The 10,721-nt window shown below is 36.5% G+C and overlaps 1 long non-coding RNA gene across 1 annotated transcript; it reads right to left on the bottom strand.

The window, feature by feature from the left end:
* Nucleotides 1-695: 695 nt before the first annotated feature.
* On the bottom strand, nucleotides 696-5,227 carry LOC138850011 (uncharacterized). The gene is made up of 3 exons (XR_011389396.1): nucleotides 5,103-5,227; nucleotides 1,858-1,949; nucleotides 696-835 (listed from the first exon to the last, which is right to left on the bottom strand). It is a non-coding gene; the product is annotated as an uncharacterized lncRNA (long non-coding RNA).
* Between the last annotated feature and the right edge of the window lie 5,494 nt (nucleotides 5,228-10,721).

Raw genomic sequence — 10,721 nt, 5'->3', positions numbered from 1 at the left:
GCCTTCCCTCTCTAGAGTGAAGACTCTGGGATATGAATGTCTTGGGACTAACTAAATTAAATATTAAATATCTGTCTGCATTGTTAGGTCTAGAAGTTTGCACTGGGAACAATTGAAACATCATTTTCTGTATGGTCATAGACTTTAAATTTTATTTATTTGAGAGAGAGAGAGAAAGAGAGCGCACTCCTATCCACTGGTTTCACTCCTCAAATACCTGCAAGACCCAGGACTAGATCATGCTGAAGACGGGAGCTGGGGACTCAAGACAAGTCTTGTATACAGGTGGTAGGGTAAAGAAACAACTACTTAAACCATGGAACCACCTCCCAGGATCTGCACGTGCAGTAAGCTGGAAGCAGGAGCCAGAGCTGGGAATCAAATCCAGACATTCCAACATGGGACACAAGTCTCTTAACTGGAATCTTAACCTTTAGACCATATGCCCACCCCTCATTTGTTTTTCACATTTAAAAAAAAAATGCTTCCTTCTTTAATGTGCCTAAGAGTATATTGCTAAGTATAAATGCTAAAATCGAGAATATTACTTTGGAATTTTGAAGGGTTCTATCTGACAGCTGTTTAAAGCTGCCTCTGTGCTCCCCACTGGTTTAGGCTTCATTTATGCTCACGCACACGTACCTTTGGCGATACGACAAAGACACACAGATTGACAGAGAACAGTTACCAACGGAAGCAGCTTTAAATCCCCACATTCAATGCAGATCTTCAATGCCAGAGAGTGTTTCACTTGCCACCTTTGCAAAACTTTGTTTCACAACAAGGACATTGCCTTCCTTCATCCGGAGAGCCTTTGTGTTGTTCTGCAATTCATCTGCAGGGGACAATATTTACCATATTAAATGCCCCCCACACTTGCACTGCATGTGATTTTATGACTAACCTTCTCTTCTGTCACCTGACATTTGCCCATGAATTTCTGTTTATAGCTAAAGCCTTACACAAAGACCCGACAGATTCTCTCCACAGCAGCACCCTCTCCTAAATAAAACAAGCAAGGTTGCCCATATGCTTTATGAAGCAGCACACAAGCTGTTTAATTACAGTACATCTTAGTAGGAGAATTTGAAACTTATACAGAAAAAGATGCTTCTTTTGTTGGAGTAAAGTAATTCCTCAGAATTCGCATGGTCTACTTATACATTCAAACAAGGAAAGGTATATCGCTGCCTCCCTGTGCTATCACAGGTAGAAAAAGAAAAGGCGTAGAACCTGATGTGTTAGAAGCCAATTCAAATCAAGTGGGCAGGGCAGCAGCAGTGGCATGTCAACTCTTGTGTGTCACTGTTTCATGTAAATTTATTTTGAGGTCAGCCAAACTGTTCCCTCCTCTACTCTTGCTCCAAGGGCAAGCTATAAATCCAGTCTCGGCATCTTAATTCTGTATAGTGCTGCAACACTCTATCAATAGGATGTAGGCAAATCTATATTTGTGTTTCATGAGTTGGTGGAGTTTACACTGTCATAAGAGAGTTATGGCAACTGATAGTTTGAAATATTTGCTTTGGAAATAGCAGAGTTTGAAGAGCCCAAGTGCTCCCTGACAAGGAGCAGAAGAAGACTAATGATGCAGCAGCCTGAGAGACAGCCTGCTCTGCTCCACAAGCTTTGTCACCCTTGGTAACTCCCAGGGTCCTTCAGCCTTAACTTGAGACGCCTGACTCTCGAGAATGGAACTTGTGGTTTCATATAGGAAGAATTGCATGAACCACTTTGCTGGTTGACTCATTTGAATGAATCCATATAAAGGACTTTTTAACATTTTTTATTTTTAATGGACACATAGTAATTGTACATATTTATGGGGTACAGAGTGATATTTCAATACATACATACCATGTGTTATGATCAGACCCAGCTAATTGGCGTATCTGTCACCTTAGACATGTGTCATTTCTTTGTCTTGATAACATCCAAATTCTTCTTTTCTGAAATATTCAATTAACTTTTGTCAAACATAAGTATCCTACTGTACTATCAAACATTAAGGAGAAAACTTAAGTTTCTGTTTTGTTAAGCTTAGCAAAAAAAAAAAAAAATATTAGGTAAAGGAATTAAATTTTGGACTGAAGTGACCTAATAGGAATTTTTATATTTTTTCATTTCCATCACAATGCTGGTCCCCATTATATCTTGATCACTGTGCTTTTATAGAAATTCTTGATATCAAGAACTGTGAGATTTCAATATTTTTTCAAAATTATTTTGGCAGTTGTATTTCATCTGCTTTTCTGTATACATTTTAAATGGCTTGTTAATACTTACCCCAAAAAAGTACATTGATGTTTTGATTAGCATTGCATAAAATCTATAGAGAAATTTGGGAAAAATTGCCACCTTAAAAGCATTGACTCATCTAAACCATGAAGAAGTGCATTTCTATATTATTTTAAGGTTTTTTTTGTTTTATTATTCTCAGTGTTGCATCATTTTGACATACAGATCTTGTACATATTTTGCTAGATTTGTATATTTAATTACTTTATTGTTGATGCTTTTGTGAATCATGTTTTAAAATTTGATTTCCAAACTTTTCCTGCTAGCAAAAGCATATAAAAATAGAATTAAATTTTGTATCTTGACCTTGTATACTGAGGTCTTCTTCATTCATTATTTCAAAACTATTTTGGAATTGTTTTGAGATTTTCTAATCACACATGTCATCTCCCAATAAAAAGAGTTTTCTTACTTCTTTTCTGATTTTTCTTTTTCTTGCTTTTATTCCTCTAACTAGGACATCAGTAAAATTGAGAGTTGGAGTATTTCTTTTTTGTTCTCATTTTTTATCATTAGTTATAATATCAGCTCTATAGATGTTTCATATTGATTAAAGAAAGTTCCTTTAAACTCCTACTTTGTTGAAAGTTTATTTACTTGTTTTAATAAAGAACAGATGATGAATTTCCAAATGGTTTTTCTGCACCAGTTGATTGGACATGTAGTTTATACTTTAATCTGTTAATATGACAAAATATTGGTTGAGTTCAAAGAATTGAATCAGTCTTAATATTGGGGATAACACCAACTGCTCATAAGGGACCAGGGAGCTTCAAAATGTTCATGGAAAATGCATATTGGAAAAAACTATGCATTTACTTCAAAAGTGTTTGAACCAAAATTTATGTTTGTCTTTTAAAAAAAGAAAAAAGATTTATTTATTTATTTAAAAGATAGAGTTACAGAGGGAGACAGAAGGAGACACACACACACACACAGAATGAGAGAGAGAGAGAGAGAATCTTCTATCCTCTAGTCTACTTCTCAAATGGCCCTAATGGGTCAGACAAAAGCCAAGAGCCAGGAGCTTCTTCCGGGTCTCAGGGGCCCATGTGCTTGGGCCATCTTCCGCTGCATTCCCACACACATTCGGAGGAATATGTATTGGAAGTGGAGCAGCTGCGACTCAAACCAGCGCCCATTTTGCATGCCAGTACTACAGGCCTTGGTTAACCCACTATGCCACAGTGCCAGCTACTCAAAATTAATTTTTAAATCCCATTTTCCCACAAACTTTTTGAAGTGTCCTTATATGACCTTATATTTTGCACATATATCCTTATAGATAATATATTCTTATAAATTGCTAGGTCCAATTTGCTAGCATTTTACTGAAGATTTTTGCACCAAGTTTTTTTTTTAAGATTTATTTATTATTTGAAAGTCTGAGTTACACAGAGAGAGGAAGAGACAGAGAGAGAGAGAGAGAGAGAGAGAGAGAGAGAGAGAAAGAGGTCTTCCATCCGCTGGTTCACTCCCCAATTGCCCACAGCGGCTGGAGCTGCGCTGATCCAAAGCCAGGAGCCAGGAGCTTCTTCTGGGTATCCCACGCGGGTGCAGGGGCCCAAGGACTTGGCCATCTTCCACTATCTTCCAGCTATCTTTCCCAGGCTATAGCAGAGAGCTGGATTGAAAGTGGAGAGTCCAGGACCTGAACCAGTGCCCATATGGGATGCCGGCACTGCAGGCGGTGGCTTTACTTGCTTTGCCATAGCACTGGCCCCTTGCACCAAGTTTTATGAGAGATACTTTGTCTGAATTTTGGTTTTTGTGCATTTTTTAATTACAATGTGTGTTTTCTGGTTTTCATAGTAAGGTAGTTCTCAAAAAATTATTTATGAATTTCTCCCTCTCTCTCTTTCTATTTTCTTAAAGAGACATTATACTTGGTATTACATCTTCTTTCAAAGCTTATTTGAAATTTTTGTATCCAATCTGACAGTCCTTATTAGCCTGCATGTTTAGAGTATTAGAAGTTATTGTATTGGATATGATTGGATTTAGGGCCATAACTCTGATTGTTTTGTGTTTGTCTCCTCCAATTATTTTTTTCTTTCCTTCTTTCCTTTCCTGTCCAGACTTCCTTTCAGTTATTTGAATTTTGATTATTTGAATATTTTAAGTCTATTTATTTCACATATTGATTTCTTATGTAACTTTCCTTTATTTTTCTGATAGTTATTCAAATAATTACAATATGCTTACCTAAATATTCACAATGTACTTCATTATTTTTTACCACTTTGAGTAAAATGTAGAAGTCATGAAGCCATGTGAGTCACTTTACCTTTGCCTTTTTTGGTTAAAGTTGTAATGTGTTTCATCTTTACACAATGGAAATAGCACCAGACAATGTTATAATTTGCTTTTCAATGATAATGCATATTTTTTAAAATGAAGAGGAAAAAGATCATCTATTGTGTTTTCCCAGATATTTACCATTCCAGTGGCTTTTCCTCTCATTCCCAAAGTCTTGAATTTTCCACTGGTGTCATTTTCTTTTACTTCTGTAGCATTCTTTTTAGAACAGATTCACTCACGACACATTTTCCATTTCCTTTAAACTAAGCATGTCTTTGTGCCACCTAAATTCTTGAAAAATATTTTCCCTGAATGCAAGCCTGGATTGACAGACTTTTTCTCTCTGCTCATTGAAGTTGTTGTTCCATTGTCCTCTGCCCTCCATGATTTCTGTCAAGAAATCTAACAACAGCAGTACTTTCCCTGTTAACTCATGACTTTATTTAGAAGACACAAGACCAGAGAAAGGGAAAGAATGGTCTGAGGAAGTAGAAGATGCTTACCTAGCTGTACCAAGGGCTCTTGAAAACTGTCCTGATTTCAAGTTTAAAGTAAGTCATTTACCCATTTTAACCTTACAGTTGCCAGGGCAAGAGAGAGTTAGTTGTCCCCATGTTGTGGATAGAAGCATCCCCTAAGGAGAACACAGCAAAACTGTAAAAGTGCTTTTTTTTAATTAAACAAATTCTGCTTAATTGTTCAGTATTGAGATTGTTTAAAGGCTCATGAGAACTTTACAAGTATTTAGCTTTCTCTCAGTTAAAATGTCTGTATTCAAGCTATAGGTTTTTCCATTCATTCCACAAATATATAGTGAGTGTGTTATAACATGTGCCCCACAGTCTTCAGGCACTGGGATGTAAAGATGAACCAACACCAACACTATGATACCCACTTGAAGCTTTCAAGTGGCTAATGATTTAAAGTGGCAGATTATCCATGTGTTTACACCTGGTCATGGGAGACCCAATCTGTACCAGAGGCAATTTGAGATTTGTGATCCATACTGTGCCTTACTTGTCCAAAAGGATCCTAACATAAATTTCTACTCTCTTCACAAAGGTGTAAATTCAACCAACTCAATTACCCTATTATAAATTTGGTAGACAACTCAGTATCATCATCTTGGTCTGTCTTATGTGATTTTTCACTTTGTCTTTTTTTTTTTTTTTTGGAATTCTTAATGCAAAATGTATGCTTTAAAATATGTAACAAAAATAAAATAAAATAAATAAAAATACATAATAGAACAACAATAACAACAAAACAAAGTGGCCAGATACTCTCCTCATGGGTCTGGAAGAGCTTCAAGAAAATACAAAGTCTATGTAGACAAGGCAGAGCTTGAGAAAAAAATCCTAACATAATGGTGCAATTGAAAAATGATTAGCTATGTTATTACAAACAAATTTAGAGAGTTAAAAGTGTAGCACACTTGGCCTAGTCATTCAGATGCTAGCTGGGTCTCTTGATACCAGAAGAGCTGCAAGTCTTGGTTCTTCTCCTGATTTCAATTTCTTGCTAGTGTGCACCTTGGATGGCAGTTGGCAAAAACAGATGGCTCCCTGCCACCCATGTGACTGATCCAAAGTAAGTTCCAGGCTCCTGGCTTCAGGCTGGCTTCTGGGGAGTGGACCAGACAATAAGAGATCTCTCTGTATTCCTCTCTCTCTCTGCATGTGTGTATGTGTGTGTGTATGTCGGCCCCTCAAATAGATAAGTAAAAATTTAAAAACAGAAAAAATGTTAACAGTCACTAAAACTACTAGTAAAACGAACTATACAGAAAGACACTTAACATTATACCCACTTGACTCCTAAGCAAGCAATGATTATGAGGTCTGGTGAGATTTGTTAGAAGTGATCTAAATCCTCATCTATCAAAAAGTCAAAAGATAATATTGGGGTTGGCACTGTAGTGCAACAAGTTAAAGCCCCAACCTGCAGTGCCAGCATCCCGTATGGATGCTGGTTCCAGTCCGGACAGCTCCACTATCAATTCAGCTCCCGGCTATGGCCTGAGAAAGCAGTAGAAGATGGCTCAAGTCCTTGGGCCCCTGCACCCACGTGGGAGACCCAGAAGAAGCTCCTGGCCCCTGGCTTCAGATCAGTTCAGCACCAGCCATTGTGGCCATCTGGGGAGTAAACCAGCAGATGGAAGATCTCTTTCTCTCTCTGTCTCCACATCTCCCTGTAATTCTGTCTTCCAAATAAATAAAATAAATATTTAAAGAAAAAATAATATTAAAAATTATAAATAATGAATAATAAATATGTTGTTGAGAAATACAGGGATAAATCCAATGGAAAAGTTAAAAGTTTTATTATGTTTTAGGGACAGGACTAAACAGATAGCAGGAATGGCTGTTAATTTTAAAAATAAGCATCCAGGCACAATTTGATTTTTAAAGTATGCATATGTATTACTTTGTTTAAAATTAAAATAACATGGGGCCAGCCCTGTGGCACAGTAGGCTAAGCCTCCAAATGCCATGCTGGCATTCCATATGGGTGCTGATTCCTGTCCTGGCTGCTCCTCCTCTGATTCAGCTCTCTGCTTATGGCTTGGGAAGGCAATGAAAGCCCAAGAGCTTGGGGCACTGCACCCCTGTGGGAGACTTGGAAGAAACTTCTGGCTCTTGGCTTTGAGTCAGCCTAGCTCTGGCTGTTGTGGCCATCTGGGGAGTGAACCAGCAGATAGAAGACCTCTCCCTCTGTCTCTTTCTCTGACTGTAACTCTGGCTCTCAAAGAAATAAATAAAATATTTTTTTAAAAAATAAGATTATGCAATCTTCCTTAGACTTCTTTCTTACACTTTCTTTTTTTAAAGTACCAAGTCTGTAAGCATAAATATTGAACACTTATAAAGTCTTTATAGAATATATATATATATATATAAATTCTTTATAGAATATTCCAGTAGCTATAGGTATTTACTTTTGGCTATGTTCAGTGCTCCTTATCAATGCAGGAATTTATCATTAAATAGAAGCAAGGCTAAGATTTTATGAGACTTTTTATGTCAAGTGTTTGACAATTATACGTTAACATTTTAGAAGAAGAGGTGACTGGTAGAAAATCACAAATCTTGAAGATATACTCCAATACGAGAGCAGAGACATTGAGAAAGAAAGCAGGGGAGTATCTGTGATTCCTCCTGTATAAATTGCAAATCAAGTTGTACTATATAGGGAAATACTGTTGCAACAGCAGCAACAGCTATGCTGTCCCTCAGTATAACTTTAATTATATCTTAAGGTAATGGATAAATGTTCAAAATTATGTTATATCTATAGTTATACATAACTCATGATAATGATTAGTTGTTCAAAGTTATTGCAGATTTGGAAGTTATTCTACATTTTTCTATTTATGGAAACCCACGAGGCGATTTCCAACCTCAAGACTTGCTAACCTGGTACAATAAGAAACAGAGACATCTGGTTATAAGAAAAAGAGAGATGTAAGTATTGCCAGGCACCTGTGTCAATTATTGCAGAAGAAATGTAAATGAGAGGGAAATAATCCAGTTTATAAATTAAGGTTTGTTGCTCAGACTTTGAGATCCAAGTGATCTAAATTCAAATCCTGACTTTGCCTTAAGCAAATAAATTTAGGCTCAGTTTCTATACACACACATTGGGGAATCAAATGGCATTTCATTTTTGTGAGAATTATATGAAACAGTGCCTAAACATCATGTGTTGACCAAACATTCCAAACCCTCTGTAACTATTGCTTTACTCCATGCACTCAACACCATAATGACGTCATACTAATGCACACACAGTACCATGTTCAGTACTAATGGTATCAGCCACTCCGTGAGCTTTCATTGACACTCACTCTTTTTTACAAAAGTCACTCAAGACACCCTACAAGATTATTCCCTATTTGACACAGAGGGAACACAGACCCATATAGTAAAAGAGGAAAACACTCTAGATCTCAGTTCATGTATGCCACATCTGGACTTTGAAGCCAGAAATGTTTGATATTTTTAAAGATTTTATTTATTTATTTGAGAGGCAGACCTACAGTGAGATGGGGAGACAAAGAGAAAGATCTTCCCTTTACTGGTTCACTCCCCAAATAGCTGAAATGGAAGGAGCTAGCCAGTCTGAAGTCAGGAACCAAGAGCTTTTTCCAGGTCTCCCCTGTGGGTGCAGGGGCCCAAGCACCTGGGCCATCATCTAGTGCTTTCCCAGACACATTAGCAGGGAACTGGATCAGAAGAGAAACAGCCAGGACACGAATCGGTACCCTTACAGAATGCCGGTACCACAGGTGGAGGCTTAGCAATGGCACTGGCCCAGAAATGTTTGATTTTATAAGCCAAACACTTTATACTATTACAAGACCAAAAATATTTCATTTCATTCAGGTAATCCAAATTATTAAATAAGAATGCTACATTCAAAACAGACAGAGGCCCTATATAAATATAAAGCAAGCTTCTAACTGTGCCTGATACTATTAACATTAAAACAATCATGCCTTTTTTGCAGGGGAAATTTTAAATCTATGTCCATTCCAATTAATTCAAGCAGCATACCACCTGTCTACTTAGAAAGAAAAAGCAGGGCCAATTCATTGAGCTGTATGTGGGAATTACTTATTTGAGCATTAAGATAAAATTTCAAGTCTCCTAATAGAACTTTTTAGCAGTGTAATATATTGCACAGGATTCCAGGGCTTCTGACAGCAAAGTAATTTACATACATTATTTTAATAATCCTCATAATTTTTCTTCTGGGAAGGTAAGTAGCAATTATTTCTCAGATTTTTCAGATAGTGAAACAAAAGCAAAGGGAAGGAAAGTCTTTTATATGTACCTCTCAGTTAATCTCTAATTTTATTTTTAACTTTGGGACCATTTGCTCTGTCTGAGGATAATTGTAATAAAATGTGTCTCTATTTTAAGTGGGAAAATAGTAATGACTAACTTCAGTTATAACAGAAAGGAGTAAATCACTGTTTTCTTTCTACAACTACAGGCAATATCCAGTGGAACTAAAAGGCATTTGTAACGTCAGTACTTTTTAAATGACTTGAAACGCAAGTTTAAAAAACAAGAAGCCACTGGACTCCTCATTCATTTCATAATTTTTACATCCAACAAAAGAATATTTCTTATAATGTGTGTGATACAAGCACCATAGTCCTGAAATAAAACTCAAACTATAGGGGCAAGAAGTCATCATGGAACCACCCCAAGTTTTATTTGAAAACTCATCGTGTGGTTTTTATGAGTTTTCAAACAAACTGAAAGATGAAAACAAAATGGAAGCAAGGAAATCTGATATCCCTCATGAGTCAGTTTCTGTTTGACTGACTGTGCCAAATTGTGCTTTATTGCATCTGTGATGAGCAAATGGTGATTTAAGCACATTAATTCACTGCAGAATTCTCCTATCAGTAGTTTACTTAATAAGATTTAAATTAGCTGTCTCTGACTAGTGGATGTTGTTATAATGTGATAAAACAGTTGTCCTTTTGTTAGTCTTCCTCTGTTGAGTTATAGAAAATGTTAATTTTATGAGAGAAAACTACTTTATTTATTGATGCACTATATATAAAAGGAAATAATGAAACTTAGTAAAAAGATAAATGCCCAAAAATCTCATTTGTCCACTGATGAAACATATATTTGATGAGCACCTACTAAAAGCCAGGCTTTTTGGATAAAATGGAAAGCAAAGGAAGGACAGATACCCATTAAATAGTTATACAAATAAATGTAAAATTAGGAATGAGGCATGCGATACGAAGGCATTTTATGAGGGTGTAGAATGGACAATTTGCCAACTTTAGTTAAAGGTTTTCAGTGAATAAGAGATGGCTGCATTGGGATCTGAAGGATGAATTGGAATTAACTGTTTAATCAGAGGAAAAGGCATCCTGAGTAAAGAAAAGACTGAATATTACAGTCCTGTGGAAGTTACTTTGTACAAGGATACTTCAAAAAGTTAATGGAAAAAAGGCCAATTAAGAGTCAGGTTTATTTTGTTGAAAAAATATTGAAATGCATGCATAGTTTTTGTAAAGTGTATTTCCATGAACTTTTTAGATACCCTCATACACAGGGAAGGCTGAATGCAGTCCAGTGTGCCTGTAGACC

This window comes from Oryctolagus cuniculus, chromosome 6 (genome assembly GCF_964237555.1).
Source record: "Oryctolagus cuniculus chromosome 6, mOryCun1.1, whole genome shotgun sequence".
Taxonomy (NCBI): Eukaryota; Metazoa; Chordata; class Mammalia; order Lagomorpha; family Leporidae; genus Oryctolagus; species Oryctolagus cuniculus.
Note: the sequence above shows the minus strand (reverse complement) of the source record. Positions and strands in the feature narration are given on the sequence as shown.